Below are 18886 nucleotides of genomic sequence, written 5' to 3'. Positions count from 1 at the left end.
TTAACTTGACTCCAAACGATTTTTGTTAATCATTTGATAGCACCAACTTGTATACTGTGAATGACTTGATCACCATTGTGTTCTTATCAACGACTCGTTCACTGTATTTCACCCGTTCATATCAATAAATTTTGATTTCAAATTTTTGCATAAACACTGCATTAAAATTACCATTTTTGAATGCACAATCTTATTTGCAAGTCAACGCTTAGCATCAAGGAAATTCCAACAATTTACAGTTGAAGAACTTGATGGAGTGAAAGAAGTCTAGTCAGGGGCAAATCACTTTGAGCATCAGTTAATTTGAGCTAATCACTCTAAGGGTCCTCAAGGCAAGAGTAATCTGCTTCAAGAGTCAGACCGGGGCAAGCCACCTCAGAGCTCAGTAAGTCCAATCACTCCATGGTTCAGTTAGCCAAGGGTAATTTGCTTCAAGACTTAGACTGGGGCAAACCACCTCAGAGCTCGGTAAGTCCAACTGTCCAAAGGACAATCAATCAAGAGTCTACCATTCCAACATTTGGTTAGTCAAGTTCGGACCACTGCAAGTTTCAAACACTTGGGGCAAGCCATCTCGAGGTAGTCTCATGGCAATTTGTTTCCAAACCCACTTTCAAGGTGAACATTTCCAAAGACCCAACAAATTGGGGCAAGATGAGCCACAGAGGGGCAAAACCTCTTTCTTCATGCTTCCAAATTGATCAAACAAATTCTGCCATACGTCAACAACTATTGAGTTTAAGACGAGTGCCCGAAAACTATGCTAGCACGATTCGTTGATCCTTAAAAAGGATCTCATTGGCTAAGTTGTGGCTATCAAGCTGGATAGAATTCTCCTTTGACAACATCTATCACAAATATTTGGTTGAGTTCTCGGTGTTGAGGAATCATGAGCTTCCATAAAAAGCCTTTACAAACTCCCAGTCTGCCCAGTGTCAGCATTCTCATAATCATGATCATTCATATATCATGCATTCAAATCATGCATAGCCGAAATGTACTTCATGCTCATTTTGCATTGACCTAGGTCTTGTTGTTGATCCTTTGTCCTTTGACCTCTAATTCCAGCTTGTCTTTGGTATCCCTAAACCAACATCCGGTTTTCCCGGTCATTTTCAAGTCCAATTGTTGTTGGCAAAATCCGTTAAAGGGTGGTTGTAGTCCATTGCTTACGGTCAAAGTCCAATTGTTGCTATTCCGGGGTCGGGTCATACTTGAACCTGCTCTGAAGATTCTTTGTTCAATCCTATTCAGGTCATGTATGAACCTGTTGTTGAACCTTTTTATTCCGGGGTCCGGTCATACTTGAACCTGCTCTGAAGATTCTTTGTTCAATCTTATTCAGGTCATGTATGAACCTGTTGTTGAGCTTTTATTCCGGTGTCAGGTCATACTTGAACCTGCTCTGAAGATTTTTTTTCTGTTTTGTTCAATACCATTCAGGTCATGTATGAACCTGTTGTTGAACCTTTTTATTCCGGGGTCCGGTCATACTTGAACCTGCTCTGAAGATTCTTTGTTCAATCCTATTCAGGTCATGTATGAACCTGTTGTTGAGCTTTTATTCCGGTGTCAGGTCATACTTGAACCTGCTCTGAAGATTTTTTTTCTGTTTTGTTCAATACCATTCAGGTCATGTATGAACCTGTTGTTGAACCTTTTTATTCCGGGATTAGGTCATACTTGAACCTGCTCTGAAGAGTTTTTCCAGTTTTGTTCAATACTATTCAGGTCATGTATGAACCTGTCGTTGAACCCTTATTCCGGTGTCAGGTCGTACTTCAACCTGCTCTGAAGATTCTTTGTTCAATCCTATTCAGGTCATGTATGAACCTGTTGTTGAGCTTTTATTCCGGTGTCAGGTCATACTTGAACCTGCTCTGAAGATTTTTTTTCTGTTTTGTTCAATACCATTCAGGTCATGTATGAACCTGTTGTTGAACCTTTTTATTCCGGGGTCCGGTCATACTTGAACCTGCTCTGAAGATTCTTTGTTCAATCCTATTCAGGTCATGTATGAACCTGTTGTTGAGCTTTTATTCCGGTGTCAGGTCATACTTGAACCTGCTCTGAAGATTTTTTTTCTGTTTTGTTCAATACCATTCAGGTCATGTATGAACCTGTTGTTGAACCTTTTTATTCCGGGGTCCGGTCATACTTGAACCTGCTCTGAAGATTCTTTGTTCAATCCTATTCAGGTCATGTATGAACCTGTTGTTGAGCTTTTATTCCGGTGTCAGGTCATACTTGAACCTGCTCTGAAGATTTTTTTTTCTGTTTTGTTCAATACCATTCAGGTCATGTATGAACCTGTTGTTGAACCCTTATTCCGGTGTCAGGTCATACATGAACCTGTTCTGAAGAGTTTTTCTCCATGATTATTCCCCAGCGTTGTCAGGTCATATATGAACCTGTTGTAGCATCTTTTCCTTTATTCGGTTTCGGTAAGTCATGTGTGAACTTACTATCGAAATCCCTTGTATTCTAAGTGTCGTTCATCAAACCTCACTTTGAATACTCCCCAGTGTGTGTCTGATTCTCCAGCAGGACTGTCTCCCCAGCAAGTTGTTTTCTTACCATTTGTCTGTCTCCCTGTGGATCATCAGTATTCCCCACATATTGGTCTGTCTAGTAGCATCTCCTGTCAAGGGTCCATCATATCCCTAGCAGATAAAATTACAAAAAAAAAGAATCATGCATCCATGCATGTCCATGCATATCATGGCATATCATGGCATATCATATCATATCGCATCATGTCATGAGGATTCAGGATCAAAATCCGGGTCTTCTTAGTATTTAACCATCTCCCACTATGATCATATGAAGAGTGTCCTGCTTCATATTCTCTAGTTGAAGACGCTTAAATAGGGGCAACTGTCATACCCCGATTTTGATCCTGAAATTTTTCCATTTTTTTCTTTTATTTTTGCATTTGCATACATTCATCAGTATAAAACGGATTTTAATATCTTGACTCTTTTTTATTTTTAATTTGATTTTAATTTCAAATTAAGTTTAATTCCAATTGTCAATTTAATCTTAATTGTTTATTTTTACTAATGATTAAAACTCTAATCGATTTTTATTTCCAAATGAATGTTAGAGTTGATATCCAAGTAATTTTAAATGAATTATAGATTAATTTGTTTTTAATTTGGTTTTTTTGCTGATTTGTTATTAGTAATTAAATTGATTATTCAAACTAATGTTGGATTATTCCTAAAAATCCACATCCATTTTTATAATTAAAATTCAAAATCCAAAATCCATTTTGTATCCATAATGCATCCCAAATCAAAATAATAATACATACATTTCATAACATTCAGTAATATTTAACATTCAAACATCTCCAAACTCATTTTCATACATACATTTTCACGTAACATTCAAGCATAACAATGCATCACATCCAACTCTATTTTTAAATCCATTTTTTTTCCTCAAGTTATATTCAAATCCAATATTAATTAATAGCAATTAGGAAAAGCAAACAAAACGCTACAACCACACTACTACACCAAGCCTAGCTGCCAAGGAAACAGCTACAAGATGCCAAACCAACTTCACATTCCAACGACAGCTGTAAGCTGCGGCACACCCCACTGCAGCACAATGAGACAAAAGCCACCTGCATAAGCCACACTTCCAAAAGCTATTACACGAGAAACTCTAGCGCATATGAGCCAAGCTGCAAAGTGGCAAACGACGGTAACGCAGCTCAAGGCAAGACTGCAACCGCCAAAAATAACAAGGGGTACTGGCTGATGGTCATATGCCGTGGGCTTGTGAGGCATTTTCGAAGCATCATGCAGAAGAGTTGATCTCATCCCGAGCTCTACATTGGTGTTGGACATTATTCATGATCAAACTTTGGAATCATGGTCTTCTTAATGCCTGCACAATGAACAACTGCAGTTCAATATTAGAGCGCTCCAAAAAAAAACAAGGGATCGGATACCGTCACAAATTGAAGATAAATTGACTCAACCAAACAATACAACAGTCAGTCTATAGAAAGTGAAAGCCATTTCTTACCTTCGCGTGTACAGAATCATGTTGAACAACAAATGTATGTGAACCAGACATTTGATGAGTGGAAACGTGTGGTGAAGAAGCCGAGTACCTACACTTGCGCCTCAGGTAGACTGCAGAAGAGAAGTACAGATGGTTGCAATTTATGATGCCAATCTTGAAAAGAGAGGAATTTGATGAAGAGAAAGAACCTGATGGAATGGTTCTCTCAGGATGGACAACAACCGCAGAAATGACGACCTTCACTGATTGTGCTGGATGCCTTTTGACAGTTACAAATGACCGGTTCAATAGTGATGTGAGCCTTAATGCAATCGCACTCCTTCGTTTCTGTGCAGTCAGGCTTACGGATGGAGGACTTGTATGCAATAAGAAGAGTAGTACTGATGGCTCGTCACCATAATTTGACAAATGATGAGTATGATGATGACAATCTGCAAACGGACACATATGTTATCTCAAGAACAGAGAATCATATTGCTATGCATTTCACAGGTTACTACTGATCTATACAAAAAAACACACCAATAGCAGGTCTTACGGTGGCGGGATCTGGTGCCGGTGTTAGGCGCAGGTATCGCTTCTCAATTTCCTGGCAGGTACCCTTTACAGTAAGAGCATCCCAGTCAATATCCTCAACAGGTTTGCTGACACCATCATCAAAGCTTTTGCTAAGCAACCATAGTCCGCAACAAGATATAAGTGAATGGCCTGTAGAGGATTTCGTACCAATCCATTATTTGGCTGCAACTTGAATCCATCCTCAAAACCTGCAAATGCGGCAACAAAACCGGTAAGTCCAACAATTTACTACGGTACAAAATAAAACCAAGTTCAACGTTACCATTGCGTGTGCATGCTGCTATGACGAAATTCCGAGAAATAACATCCTTGTCCATAACATCAATTGAAGCCCCTCGGCAATCAGATTTGTTGATAGAACTAATAAAGAAATTAAAGCCTCAAGTGGTTGTGGCTGGAATTGCTATTTTTTGAGGTTGTTACTAGTTCAGATTTTGTACAGCACGAGATGTTGAATCTCATCTTTTCTTGGACATATCAGATCACTTTGAGCTATTCAGCCTTCCAGGATCAAATGGGAACTATGTTTCTTCTGCTACATTTTGAAAACTGACACAGTGACAGTTCCGACTGATGCCAGTGCAGGTTTTAAGTTCACAGAAAAGACACTAACTGAAGTTCTTCGCACTGTGAAAAAACCATGGGTGTGTCTTTCTGGACCTACAATCAATACCACTGGTTTAGTTTATAGCAACAAGGAAATATGGATAAGAAACAACATATGGACCATCTTACTCAACGGATGGAACCTCTTGCATCAGACCCATCATTGTGTATGTAATAATCTATATTTGTTTTTTTGCAACTGAAGAGGTCGACGTCCTTTGCTTCTGGACCAATAAATCCATGCTCACAACTCAAAAGCCTGATATCCTATGCAAGCGATCATAACAGGAATCTCCCTGTATTCAATACTTGAAGGCAATGCTTATATCTTCTGGGCATGTTGGAGAACCAGTTTCAGGTGACGTTTACGAATGCGCCTTCTTGAAAAAAACTCATCCACTACCCCAAATTTTCACTGCAGTAAAATGAGAAAATTAATTAGTAAAAGGTGCAAAAATCCAGAAAAATCCCCAATTTGGAATCAAGACAAAGTTCAAGAAGAAAGGTTATGTTCAGATTACCTTTCCGAGTCCAATGATCAAACAGGGCAATCATCTCTGAGCATCAAAAAGCAATCCTGGAACTTTCTCCTTTCGACCTTCTGAGCATCATTTGTAACCCTAATCAGCCTGGCATAAATAGGAGGGCGATTCAGAACGAAGGGGGGATCAAAAAAAAGAGGGAGTTAGCGGCGAAAACACAAAAAACCCTAATTTTCAAAACGAAAAAATTGAGAGGAGTTAACGGCGGCCAATCAGAAAACCCTAAATCCAAAATCAATAAAAACAAACCTGGATTAGAGAGGCGAGGAAGGAGGATTAAAGCATCGTCGGAGCTATCTTCACCGCTGAAGGTGAGATTTTCACTCGACCCCCTTTTGAACCATAGTTTCGTTAGCATCGTGAGCGATTCTGAGGAAGACGTGAGGTTTGGGAGCTTTTGACATAGGGAGTTTCGATGAGAGATGAGGGATTGAGGGTAAGTTTGAGAGCGAGAGAGAGATGCGAGCTTGAGAGGCGCGAGTGAGAGTAAGTCTTTCGTGAAGAAGACAAACGACTTTGGTGCTGTTTCACGTATCTCTACCTTTGTTTTCTTTTATTTATTTTCAAGAATAATATTTAAAGCCTAATTAAAAATCACTTACCTTTTGGTTCCCCTAGGTATTTCTTTTAATTCTGTGGACTATTGGTATTGGTGTTGATTAACGCTTCCCCACCCAACAGCCAGGCGGCTAGGGTTGCGTTTGGGATTCCCCATTTAGTTTAATTAATCATCCATTATTAGATCATCCCTTTTTATTTTTATTTTAATTCATACTTTTAATTTACATTAGTTTATATATTTAAGTTAGCAATAAATTATCAGTCAGTTAGCAAGTAGCCTAGTGGAGAGAGGGTAGTGCCATAGTCTCAAGAGGAGTGGGTTCGATACTCGTAGATAGTACTTCTAGTATTTCTTTTTTAGTATTTCATTTCTTTTTAGCATTTCATTTTTTATTTCTTTTTAGTATTTTATTATCTTTTAGCATTTTGTTTCTTTTAATAGTTTTTTATGTCCATGTTTTTTTTATTAAATCCATCATGCCTGCAAAACCATTTTCAAAAAAATCATACTTTTCTCGATTTAATATCGAGCCCTTTTTCACACCCTTGTAAGTCGATCGCTTTTTAAGCATCGCCGTCAACCTCACATAGCTTACTCTTGGGCTTTCTTACAATGAGCCGGTTCTCTTGCACTTACACTCATGCATTATTTATTTGGGTCCGATTTAATTATTTCATGATTGTTTTAATCCCCATTTGACAAATGTACCCCACTCCCCCAATATGTAATAATTTTGTACTTTTTATTCCTTTTATTGTTTGGTTGTTAAATTAGCTACTAACACAAGAATAAAATCAACAAATTTCAAAAAATACAAAAAATATGACTCGATCCAACGTCGAGTATTTTTCTCAATAAACAAATCAATTCATTTCTCTCTCCTATTCTATTCCATTTCTTTCAAACTTCATCAAATGCTTGATCCAACGTCAAGCCATTTTTCATAATCAAAAACTCAAAAAATAGTAATTCATATTCAGGACCTTTTTCAATAAAGATGGAAATGGAACGTGGTGTATACCACGCACTCCTGAGACTAGGATTCGAGATGTATATCTCGCCAATCCTAGCTCTCGCCATCATCCAAGTTTATCCACTTTGTTCTCTCGAACACTCATTCAAATTTCTCAAACGTCCATCAATACTTGATCTAGGTCAAGTCATTTTCACAACAAAACTCAAAACACCTAATTCTTACTTAAACACTTTTTCAATAAAGGTGGAAATGGAACATGGTGTATACCATGCACTCCTGAGGTTAAGATTCGAGACGTATGCCTCGCCAATCTTAACTCTCGCCATCGTCTAAAATTGCCAACGCGGTTTCGTCAAACCCTTTCTCAATCAAATTCCAAAATACTTAATTCTTATCTTAAACTCTTTCAATAAAGATGGAAATGGAACATGGTGTATACCATGCACTCCTGAGGCTAGGATTCGAGATGTATATCTCGCTCATCCAAGTTCTCGCCATCGTCTAAAATTGTCAATGCGGTTTCTTCAAACCCTTTCTCAATCAAATTCCAAAATGCTTAATTCCTATCTTAACCTCTTTCAATAAAGATGGAAATGGAACATGGTGTATACCGTGCACTCCTGAGGCTGGGATTCGAGATGTATATCTCGCTCATCCAAGTTCTCGCCATCACTCAAAATACATCCAACTAATCAGACTCTTTTCTCGCCGCCGTGCGACTAATCAAAAACCTTTTTCATAAATGAAAGATATATTGTCTTAAGAGATACAAAACAATGTTTCGGCCACGATTGTTGAGTAGAGATAAACGGCGCTTTTCCGAATGTAGATTTATAAATCCGTTCGATGTGTGGTACGCGTCCACTCCTCATCTGTTTTGGGTAAAACGATGTTTTTGTCGATTAATACAACATAGCTTTCGCTAAAATCGACCAACAAACAAACATTTTTCTACCCAGAACTACGTAAGCCTTGATTTCTCTTTTGAGATACGTAGGAGCAGGATTTGTAAATCTTGTCAGGCCCACTAATAAAAAACTTAGGTTTAGTCCTTCGTTAAAAAATCCAAAAACATTTCCTCTCTCTTATATTCTTTCTTTCCCATCTAATAACTTGAAAAGCCTAACATTTCAACTAACATTAACGCACACAACTAACCTAATGGTTCCCGTTGAGTACAACGGACGTGAGGGGTGCTAATATCTTCCCCTTGCGTAATCGACTCCCGAACCCTGATATTGGTTGCGATGACCATATCTTATCCTTTCTTTTGTCTTGGGTTTTATCGATATTTCCCCTTTCCTTTTTAGGAATAAATAAAGTTCGGTGGCGACTCTGTTCAGTCCATCATTGCGAGCGTGCGATCGCGCTTCGCTTTGAAGTCGTATCCCCATTTTTTTCGAGGTGCGACAGATGGCGACTCTGCTGGGGACAACAAATCCCTAAGTGAGTCAAGCCTAGTTAGGACGTCTGTGTGCCTTTGTTTGTTTAATTGTGTGGCTTTTCTTTATTGTTTTTACTATCTTTATTGTTATATCTGTTGAATATTGGTTCTATTGTGATTGTTGGTACTTGGATCTTGATTGCAAACCATGTGGGAAAGACTCTACACCCGAGTCTAGAGTGAAAAAAACATAAGATAGGACGATGGTTGAGTAGTACGGACTCCCGAGGTGTATACTTCGTAAGAGTCTGTACGAGAACCTCACTTAGAGTAGATCCTTTTGCAAATATTGTCGCCCGAGGTGTATACCTCGTAAGCGGCGATGTTTCAAAGGGGTCCATGACTCTAAGGACCTTTTAGAACATTAAACCTTTGGCCAACTAGAAATGATGGTTGCGTAGTATGGATTCCCGAGGTGTATACTTCGTAAGAATCGATACGAGAACCTCGCTCAGAATAGATTCCCTAGATGGAGTTGATGACCGGAAAGTATTTTCCGTAAGCGTCAAACAGTCTTTCGAATCCATGACTCTGAGTACCCTGTCTAGAACCCAGTCGATGGTTGCGTAGTACGGACTCGCGAGGTGTATACTTCGTAAGAGTCGGTACGAGAACCTCACCCAGAATAGATTCCCTTGATGGAGTTGACGACCGGGAAGTATTTCCCGTAAGCGTCAAACATTCTTGTGAATCAATGACTCTGGGGATCCTTTGTAACAAAGCCTTAGATCTTACCCGGTGAGAACCTATTCTTGGAAAACAATCAGATTTATCAGTACCTCGGACTTTTGAACCCGTGTATTGAAGAAAAAACACAAATATGCATGGCTTGCATTGCATTCATTCATTGCATTTGCATCGCATCATAATGCATGTCATTCTCCAGACAAAATACCAAAAAAAAACTCATCCATCTTTTGTCTGTGAAGCAAAGTGATTCTCAACACGCGTTAGAACAAAGAACCATGTCTCAGGAGATGATGGAAGAGCTAAGAAATGGCCAAGAAGCACTGAAGGGGGAACTTAATCTTTTGAAGAGCCAAATGAGATGGGTCTTGGAAACCCTGCAAGTCTTGTTGAGAAAAGAGGGTCACCCAATATACACTGCTGCAACAAAGAGAGCTACTACGCCACATCCATCTGGTGTTACCCCAAGTCAAGGGAAATGTTATGTGGCAACTCCTCATTTACCAGTATATGGACCTCCCTCAAGGCGTCATCATCAACATCCTCTGGCTATTGCTCCTCAAAGTCACCAAAACCAGGTTCAGAACAAAAATCAGAATCAGAACAAGAGGAACAAGGATCATAATGACTCGATTACGGTGCCATATAGCAAGCTCTACCCGCTACTGATCCAGAATGCTTTGGTGACCCCTCGAGCTCTCACGCCTGTGTCACCATACCTACCATGGTACAATCCAAATGCAACGTGTGAGTTCCATAAAGGGGCATTGGGACATAACCTAGATTCTTGTTGTGCGCTAAAAGCCTTGGTACGAGGACTGATTAACAAGAAGAGTTTAGTCTTTGAAGAAGATCACCCGAAGATCAAGTGCGAATACCATACTGGAACAATGGGGCACTCCATCGAGGAATGCATGAGTTTTAAGCTCAAGTTGCAAGGATTAATTGACATAAGGTCACCAACACTCAAGGAGGAAGGCTCAGGTACATATACCTTGATTTCTGGGCCAGATAATGAGAAAGGGAAAGGACCCTTGAGACCCCTCAAGGTTTTGTACCACAAGGAAGATGTCAGGGATGTGGCTAGTGAGCTATCATTGTTTCCTGGTAAGAGCATTGAGATACCGCCTTGGATTTCCAATGTCACGACCTATACCAATGAAAGAAAAGGAGAAGTGAGTAGTGGATCCAAGAGGGTTGCGTTCAACGATGAGATTGAAAGAAAAGAATTTGAAGATCATCATGTCAAAAAGCTGGTTGATCCCAATCTTCAAGTTTGAAGAAATCAATTCCCTAAAGCTGGCAATCATTTGGTTGTTTCAACACTTCTTTTGTAGTTTCTTTGCATGTTGGTTGTTATTTGCTTTTAAACATTGTTGTTTTATTTGAATTGGTAAGATTAATGAAATGTTTATGCATCTTTTGAATTGATCCATTCGTATTCACTCGTTTTTCATTTATGTTAAAAAACAAAAATACTCCTCTCATTCACTTTTGTTTGTCAAACCGTTGTGTTAACAAAGATTGGAGGGAGGATGATGAAAACAAAACACCTGAAATTGTTGTGGTATGCTTTTGAGTAAAACCTTGTCGATGATGTAAGGCATTGTTTCAAATCCCCAAACACTGGAGTGATAAGGATGTTAATCCCTAGACAACCACTTTGAGCCTAGAAGTTGGTGTTTATTTCGGATCTAAAACCCTTAATCTTAACCTGGGGCAGGGTAGTTGTGTTCAGATAGTTTGATCGTGCATTCGATCTTTCAAAAAGATCGTCCATATGTATACCCTCCAATTGGGTTCAACCACATGTTATCCTCCGTGCACATGTTGAAATGTCGAAGAAGTTAAGAAAAGCTAAAATTAGTGTTGGTTGATCCTCATCCACCAATAATGTGGCAGTCAACAACTTTAAAAATATAAAAAAGCTCGCTAAGTCAAATACCACAAGATGACTTAGGCAAAAGTTAGGGCATCCCGATGGACCAAAAGCTTCAGAGAAGCGGTCCAGGCAAAATTAGGGATAAAATAAATCAATCAAAAGAGGTCACCAAAATCCTCAACAAAAAAAAATAATAAGGTGACTGCCATTTCAAGAAAATTCGTCTTGAATCCTCATCACACCTTCGAACCCTCTTGGAAGTCGAATGCGTGTATTGAATTGACTGAATATAGGAACTGGAGATCATCAAGAAGAAGGGGTGGGTAAAAATAAATTTTGAGCCTTATATCCTTTTGTTTCAAGAAACCGCGAACCAGACCACGTTACAACCCTTAAAAGACCTAATTGAGGCAGGGTTTATTTTGAAAGCATACTATAACAAGGTTGTGTTAACTTGACTCCAAACGATTTTTGTTAATCATTTGATAGCACCAACTTGTATACTGCGAATGACTTGATCACCATTGTGTTCTTATCAACGACTCGTTCACTGTATTTCACCCGTTCATATCAATAAATTTTGATTTCAAATTTTTGCATAAACACTGCATTAAAATTACCATTTTTGAATGCACAATCTTATTTGCAAGTCAACGCTTAGCATCAAGGAAATTCCAACAATTTACAGTTGAAGAACTTGATGGAGTGAAAGAAGTCTAGTCAGGGGCAAATCACTTTGAGCATCAGTTAATTTGAGCTAATCACTCTAAGGGTCCTCAAGGCAAGAGTAATCTGCTTCAAGAGTCAGACCGGGGCAAGCCACCTCAGAGCTCAGTAAGTCCAATCACTCCATGGTTCAGTTAGCCAAGGGTAATTTGCTTCAAGACTTAGACTGGGGCAAACCACCTCAGAGCTCGGTAAGTCCAACTGTCCAAAGGACAATCAATCAAGAGTCTACCATTCCAACATTTGGTTAGTCAAGTTCGGACCACTGCAAGTTTCAAACACTTGGGGCAAGCCATCTCGAGGTAGTCTCATGGCAATTTGTTTCCAAACCCACTTTCAAGGTGAACATTTCCAAAGACCCAACAAATTGGGGCAAGATGAGCCACAGAGGGGCAAAACCTCTTTCTTCATGCTTCCAAATTGATCAAACAAATTCTGCCATACGTCAACAACTATTGAGTTTAAGACGAGTGCCCGAAAACTATGCTAGCACGATTCGTTGATCCTTAAAAAGGATCTCATTGGCTAAGTTGTGGCTATCAAGCTGGATAGAATTCTCCTTTGACAACATCTATCACAAATATTTGGTTGAGTTCTCGGTGTTGAGGAATCATGAGCTTCCATAAAAAGCCTTTACAAACTCCCAGTCTGCCCAGTGTCAGCATTCTCATAATCATGATCATTCATATATCATGCATTCAAATCATGCATAGCCGAAATGTACTTCATGCTCATTTTGCATTGACCTAGGTCTTGTTGTTGATCCTTTGTCCTTTGACCTCTAATTCCAGCTTGTCTTTGGTATCCCTAAACCAACATCCGGTTTTCCCGGTCATTTTCAAGTCCAATTGTTGTTGGCAAAATCCGTTAAAGGGTGGTTGTAGTCCATTGCTTACGGTCAAAGTCCAATTGTTGCTATTCCGGGGTCGGGTCATACTTGAACCTGCTCTGAAGATTCTTTGTTCAATCCTATTCAGGTCATGTATGAACCTGTTGTTGAACCTTTTTATTCCGGGGTCCGGTCATACTTGAACCTGCTCTGAAGATTCTTTGTTCAATCTTATTCAGGTCATGTATGAACCTGTTGTTGAGCTTTTATTCCGGTGTCAGGTCATACTTGAACCTGCTCTGAAGATTTTTTTTCTGTTTTGTTCAATACCATTCAGGTCATGTATGAACCTGTTGTTGAACCTTTTTATTCCGGGGTCCGGTCATACTTGAACCTGCTCTGAAGATTCTTTGTTCAATCCTATTCAGGTCATGTATGAACCTGTTGTTGAGCTTTTATTCCGGTGTCAGGTCATACTTGAACCTGCTCTGAAGATTTTTTTTCTGTTTTGTTCAATACCATTCAGGTCATGTATGAACCTGTTGTTGAACCTTTTTATTCCGGGATTAGGTCATACTTGAACCTGCTCTGAAGAGTTTTTCCAGTTTTGTTCAATACTATTCAGGTCATGTATGAACCTGTCGTTGAACCCTTATTCCGGTGTCAGGTCGTACTTCAACCTGCTCTGAAGATTCTTTGTTCAATCCTATTCAGGTCATGTATGAACCTGTTGTTGAGCTTTTATTCCGGTGTCAGGTCATACTTGAACCTGCTCTGAAGATTTTTTTTCTGTTTTGTTCAATACCATTCAGGTCATGTATGAACCTGTTGTTGAACCTTTTTATTCCGGGGTCCGGTCATACTTGAACCTGCTCTGAAGATTCTTTGTTCAATCCTATTCAGGTCATGTATGAACCTGTTGTTGAGCTTTTATTCCGGTGTCAGGTCATACTTGAACCTGCTCTGAAGATTTTTTTTCTGTTTTGTTCAATACCATTCAGGTCATGTATGAACCTGTTGTTGAACCTTTTTATTCCGGGGTCCGGTCATACTTGAACCTGCTCTGAAGATTCTTTGTTCAATCCTATTCAGGTCATGTATGAACCTGTTGTTGAGCTTTTATTCCGGTGTCAGGTCATACTTGAACCTGCTCTGAAGATTTTTTTTTCTGTTTTGTTCAATACCATTCAGGTCATGTATGAACCTGTTGTTGAACCCTTATTCCGGTGTCAGGTCATACATGAACCTGTTCTGAAGAGTTTTTCTCCATGATTATTCCCCAGCGTTGTCAGGTCATATATGAACCTGTTGTAGCATCTTTTCCTTTATTCGGTTTCGGTAAGTCATGTGTGAACTTACTATCGAAATCCCTTGTATTCTAAGTGTCGTTCATCAAACCTCACTTTGAATACTCCCCAGTGTGTGTCTGATTCTCCAGCAGGACTGTCTCCCCAGCAAGTTGTTTTCTTACCATTTGTCTGTCTCCCTGTGGATCATCAGTATTCCCCACATATTGGTCTGTCTAGTAGCATCTCCTGTCAAGGGTCCATCATATCCCTAGCAGATAAAATTACAAAAAAAAAGAATCATGCATCCATGCATGTCCATGCATATCATGGCATATCATATCATATCGCATCATGTCATGAGGATTCAGGATCAAAATCCGGGTCTTCTTAGTATTTAACCATCTCCCACTATGATCATATGAAGAGTGTCCTGCTTCATATTCTCTAGTTGAAGACGCTTAAATAGGGGCAACTGTCATACCCCGATTTTGATCCTGAAATTTTTCCATTTTTTTCTTTTATTTTTGCATTTGCATACATTCATCAGTATAAAACGGATTTTAATATCTTGACTCTTTTTTATTTTTAATTTGATTTTAATTTCAAATTAAGTTTAATTCCAATTGTCAATTTAATCTTAATTGTTTATTTTTACTAATGATTAAAACTCTAATCGATTTTTATTTCCAAATGAATGTTAGAGTTGATATCCAAGTAATTTTAAATGAATTATAGATTAATTTGTTTTTAATTTGGTTTTTTTGCTGATTTGTTATTAGTAATTAAATTGATTATTCAAACTAATGTTGGATTATTCCTAAAAATCCACATCCATTTTTATAATTAAAATTCAAAATCCAAAATCCATTTTGTATCCATAATGCATCCCAAATCAAAATAATAATACATACATTTCATAACATTCAGTAATATTTAACATTCAAACATCTCCAAACTCATTTTCATACATACATTTTCACGTAACATTCAAGCATAACAATGCATCACATCCAACTCTATTTTTAAATCCATTTTTTTTCCTCAAGTTATATTCAAATCCAATATTAATTAATAGCAATTAGGAAAAGCAAACAAAACGCTACAACCACACTACTACACCAAGCCTAGCTGCCAAGGAAACAGCTACAAGATGCCAAACCAACTTCACATTCCAACGACAGCTGTAAGCTGCGGCACACCCCACTGCAGCACAATGAGACAAAAGCCACCTGCATAAGCCACACTTCCAAAAGCTATTACACGAGAAACTCTAGCGCATATGAGCCAAGCTGCAAAGTGGCAAACGACGGTAACGCAGCTCAAGGCAAGACTGCAACCGCCAAAAATAACAAGGGGTACTGGCTGATGGTCATATGCCGTGGGCTTGTGAGGCATTTTCGAAGCATCATGCAGAAGAGTTGATCTCATCCCGAGCTCTACATTGGTGTTGGACATTATTCATGATCAAACTTTGGAATCATGGTCTTCTTAATGCCTGCACAATGAACAACTGCAGTTCAATATTAGAGCGCTCCAAAAAAAAACAAGGGATCGGATACCGTCACAAATTGAAGATAAATTGACTCAACCAAACAATACAACAGTCAGTCTATAGAAAGTGAAAGCCATTTCTTACCTTCGCGTGTACAGAATCATGTTGAACAACAAATGTATGTGAACCAGACATTTGATGAGTGGAAACGTGTGGTGAAGAAGCCGAGTACCTACACTTGCGCCTCAGGTAGACTGCAGAAGAGAAGTACAGATGGTTGCAATTTATGATGCCAATCTTGAAAAGAGAGGAATTTGATGAAGAGAAAGAACCTGATGGAATGGTTCTCTCAGGATGGACAACAACCGCAGAAATGACGACCTTCACTGATTGTGCTGGATGCCTTTTGACAGTTACAAATGACCGGTTCAATAGTGATGTGAGCCTTAATGCAATCGCACTCCTTCGTTTCTGTGCAGTCAGGCTTACGGATGGAGGACTTGTATGCAATAAGAAGAGTAGTACTGATGGCTCGTCACCATAATTTGACAAATGATGAGTATGATGATGACAATCTGCAAACGGACACATATGTTATCTCAAGAACAGAGAATCATATTGCTATGCATTTCACAGGTTACTACTGATCTATACAAAAAAAACACACCAATAGCAAGTCTTACGGTGGCGGGATCTGGTGCCGGTGTTAGGCGCAGGTATCGCTTCTCAATTTCCTGGCAGGTACCCTTTACAGTAAGAGCATCCCAGTCAATATCCTCAACAGGTTTGCTGACACCATCATCAAAGCTTTTGCTAAGCAACCATAGTCCGCAACAAGATATAAGTGAATGGCCTGTAGAGGATTTCGTACCAATCCATTATTTGGCTGCAACTTGAATCCATCCTCAAAACCTGCAAATGCGGCAACAAAACCGGTAAGTCCAACAATTTACTACGGTACAAAATAAAACCAAGTTCAACGTTACCATTGCGTGTGCATGCTGCTATGACGAAATTCCGAGAAATAACATCCTTGTCCATAACATCAATTGAAGCCCCTCGGCAATCAGATTTGTTGATAGAACTAATAAAGAAATTAAAGCCTCAAGTGGTTGTGGCTGGAATTGCTATTTTTTGAGGTTGTTACTAGTTCAGATTTTGTACAGCACGAGATGTTGAATCTCATCTTTTCTTGGACATATCAGATCACTTTGAGCTATTCAGCCTTCCAGGATCAAATGGGAACTATGTTTCTTCTGCTACATTTTGAAAACTGACACAGTGACAGTTCCGACTGATGCCAGTGCAGGTTTTAAGTTCACAGAAAAGACACTAACTGAAGTTCTTCGCACTGTGAAAAAACCATGGGTGTGTCTTTCTGGACCTACAATCAATACCACTGGTTTAGTTTATAGCAACAAGGAAATATGGATAAGAAACAACATATGGACCATCTTACTCAACGGATGGAACCTCTTGCATCAGACCCATCATTGTGTATGTAATAATCTATATTTGTTTTTTTGCAACTGAAGAGGTCGACGTCCTTTGCTTCTGGACCAATAAATCCATGCTCACAACTCAAAAGCCTGATATCCTATGCAAGCGATCATAACAGGAATCTCCCTGTATTCAATACTTGAAGGCAATGCTTATATCTTCTGGGCATGTTGGAGAACCAGTTTCAGGTGACGTTTACGAATGCGCCTTCTTGAAAAAAACTCATCCACTACCCCAAATTTTCACTGCAGTAAAATGAGAAAATTAATTAGTAAAAGGTGCAAAAATCCAGAAAAATCCCCAATTTGGAATCAAGACAAAGTTCAAGAAGAAAGGTTATGTTCAGATTACCTTTCCGAGTCCAATGATCAAACAGGGCAATCATCTCTGAGCATCAAAAAGCAATCCTGGAACTTTCTCCTTTCGACCTTCTGAGCATCATTTGTAACCCTAATCAGCCTGGCATAAATAGGAGGGCGATTCAGAACGAAGGGGGGATCAAAAAAAAGAGGGAGTTAGCGGCGAAAACACAAAAAACCCTAATTTTCAAAACGAAAAAATTGAGAGGAGTTAACGGCGGCCAATCAGAAAACCCTAAATCCAAAATCAATAAAAACAAACCTGGATTAGAGAGGCGAGGAAGGAGGATTAAAGCATCGTCGGAGCTATCTTCACCGCTGAAGGTGAGATTTTCACTCGACCCCCTTTTGAACCATAGTTTCGTTAGCATCGTGAGCGATTCTGAGGAAGACGTGAGGTTTGGGAGCTTTTGACATAGGGAGTTTCGATGAGAGATGAGGGATTGAGGGTAAGTTTGAGAGCGAGAGAGAGATGCGAGCTTGAGAGGCGCGAGTGAGAGTAAGTCTTTCGTGAAGAAGACAAACGACTTTGGTGCTGTTTCACGTATCTCTACCTTTGTTTTCTTTTATTTATTTTCAAGAATAATATTTAAAGCCTAATTAAAAATCACTTACCTTTTGGTTCCCCTAGGTATTTCTTTTAATTCTGTGGACTATTGGTATTGGTGTTGATTAACGCTTCCCCACCCAACAGCCAGGCGGCTAGGGTTGCGTTTGGGATTCCCCATTTAGTTTAATTAATCATCCATTATTAGATCATCCCTTTTTATTTTTATTTTAATTCATACTTTTAATTTACATTAGTTTATATATTTAAGTTAGCAATAAATTATCAGTCAGTTAGCAAGTAGCCTAGTGGAGAGAGGGTAGTGCCATAGTCTCAAGAGGAGTGGGTTCGATACTCGTAGATAGTACTTCTAGTATTTCTTTTTTTAGTATTTCATTTCTTTTTAGCATTTCATTTTTTATTTCTTTTTAGTATTTTATTATCTTTTAGCATTTTGTTTCTTTTAATAGTTTTTTATGTCCATGTTTTTTTTATTAAATCCATCATGCCTGCAAAACCATTTTCAAAAAAATCATACTTTTCTCGATTTAATATCGAGCCCTTTTTCACACCCTTGTAAGTCGATCGCTTTTTAAGCATCGCCGTCAACCTCACATAGCTTACTCTTGGGCTTTCTTACAATGAGCCGGTTCTCTTGCACTTACACTCATGCATTATTTATTTGGGTCCGATTTAATTATTTCATGATTGTTTTAATCCCCATTTGACAAATGTACCCCACTCCCCCAATATGTAATAATTTTGTACTTTTTATTCCTTTTATTGTTTGGTTGTTAAATTAGCTACTAACACAAGAATAAAATC

General features: G+C 38.9%; 2 long non-coding RNA genes across 3 annotated transcripts; both read right to left on the bottom strand.

The window, feature by feature from the left end:
- Nucleotides 1-3527: 3527 nt before the first annotated feature.
- On the bottom strand, nucleotides 3528-17117 carry LOC127093407 (uncharacterized). 2 transcript variants are annotated; one of them, XR_007792539.1, is made up of 3 exons: nucleotides 16339-17117; nucleotides 4042-4472; nucleotides 3528-3900 (listed from the first exon to the last, which is right to left on the bottom strand). It is a non-coding gene; the product is annotated as an uncharacterized LOC127093407 (long non-coding RNA). The 2 variants fall into 2 exon arrangements; XR_007792538.1 differs by lacking the exon at nucleotides 16339-17117 and adding an exon at nucleotides 4580-5358.
- Nucleotides 5379-6249, bottom strand: LOC127093410 (uncharacterized). The gene is made up of 3 exons (XR_007792541.1): nucleotides 6018-6249; nucleotides 5748-5855; nucleotides 5379-5641 (listed from the first exon to the last, which is right to left on the bottom strand). It is a non-coding gene; the product is annotated as an uncharacterized LOC127093410 (long non-coding RNA).
- Nucleotides 17118-18886: the final 1769 nt, after the last annotated feature.

Source organism: Lathyrus oleraceus, chromosome 6 (genome assembly GCF_024323335.1).
Source record: "Lathyrus oleraceus cultivar Zhongwan6 chromosome 6, CAAS_Psat_ZW6_1.0, whole genome shotgun sequence".
In the NCBI taxonomy this organism is placed as follows: Eukaryota; Viridiplantae; Streptophyta; class Magnoliopsida; order Fabales; family Fabaceae; genus Lathyrus; species Lathyrus oleraceus.
The sequence above is the reverse complement of the archived record's forward strand: the minus strand, read 5'-3'. Positions and strand labels throughout refer to the sequence as shown.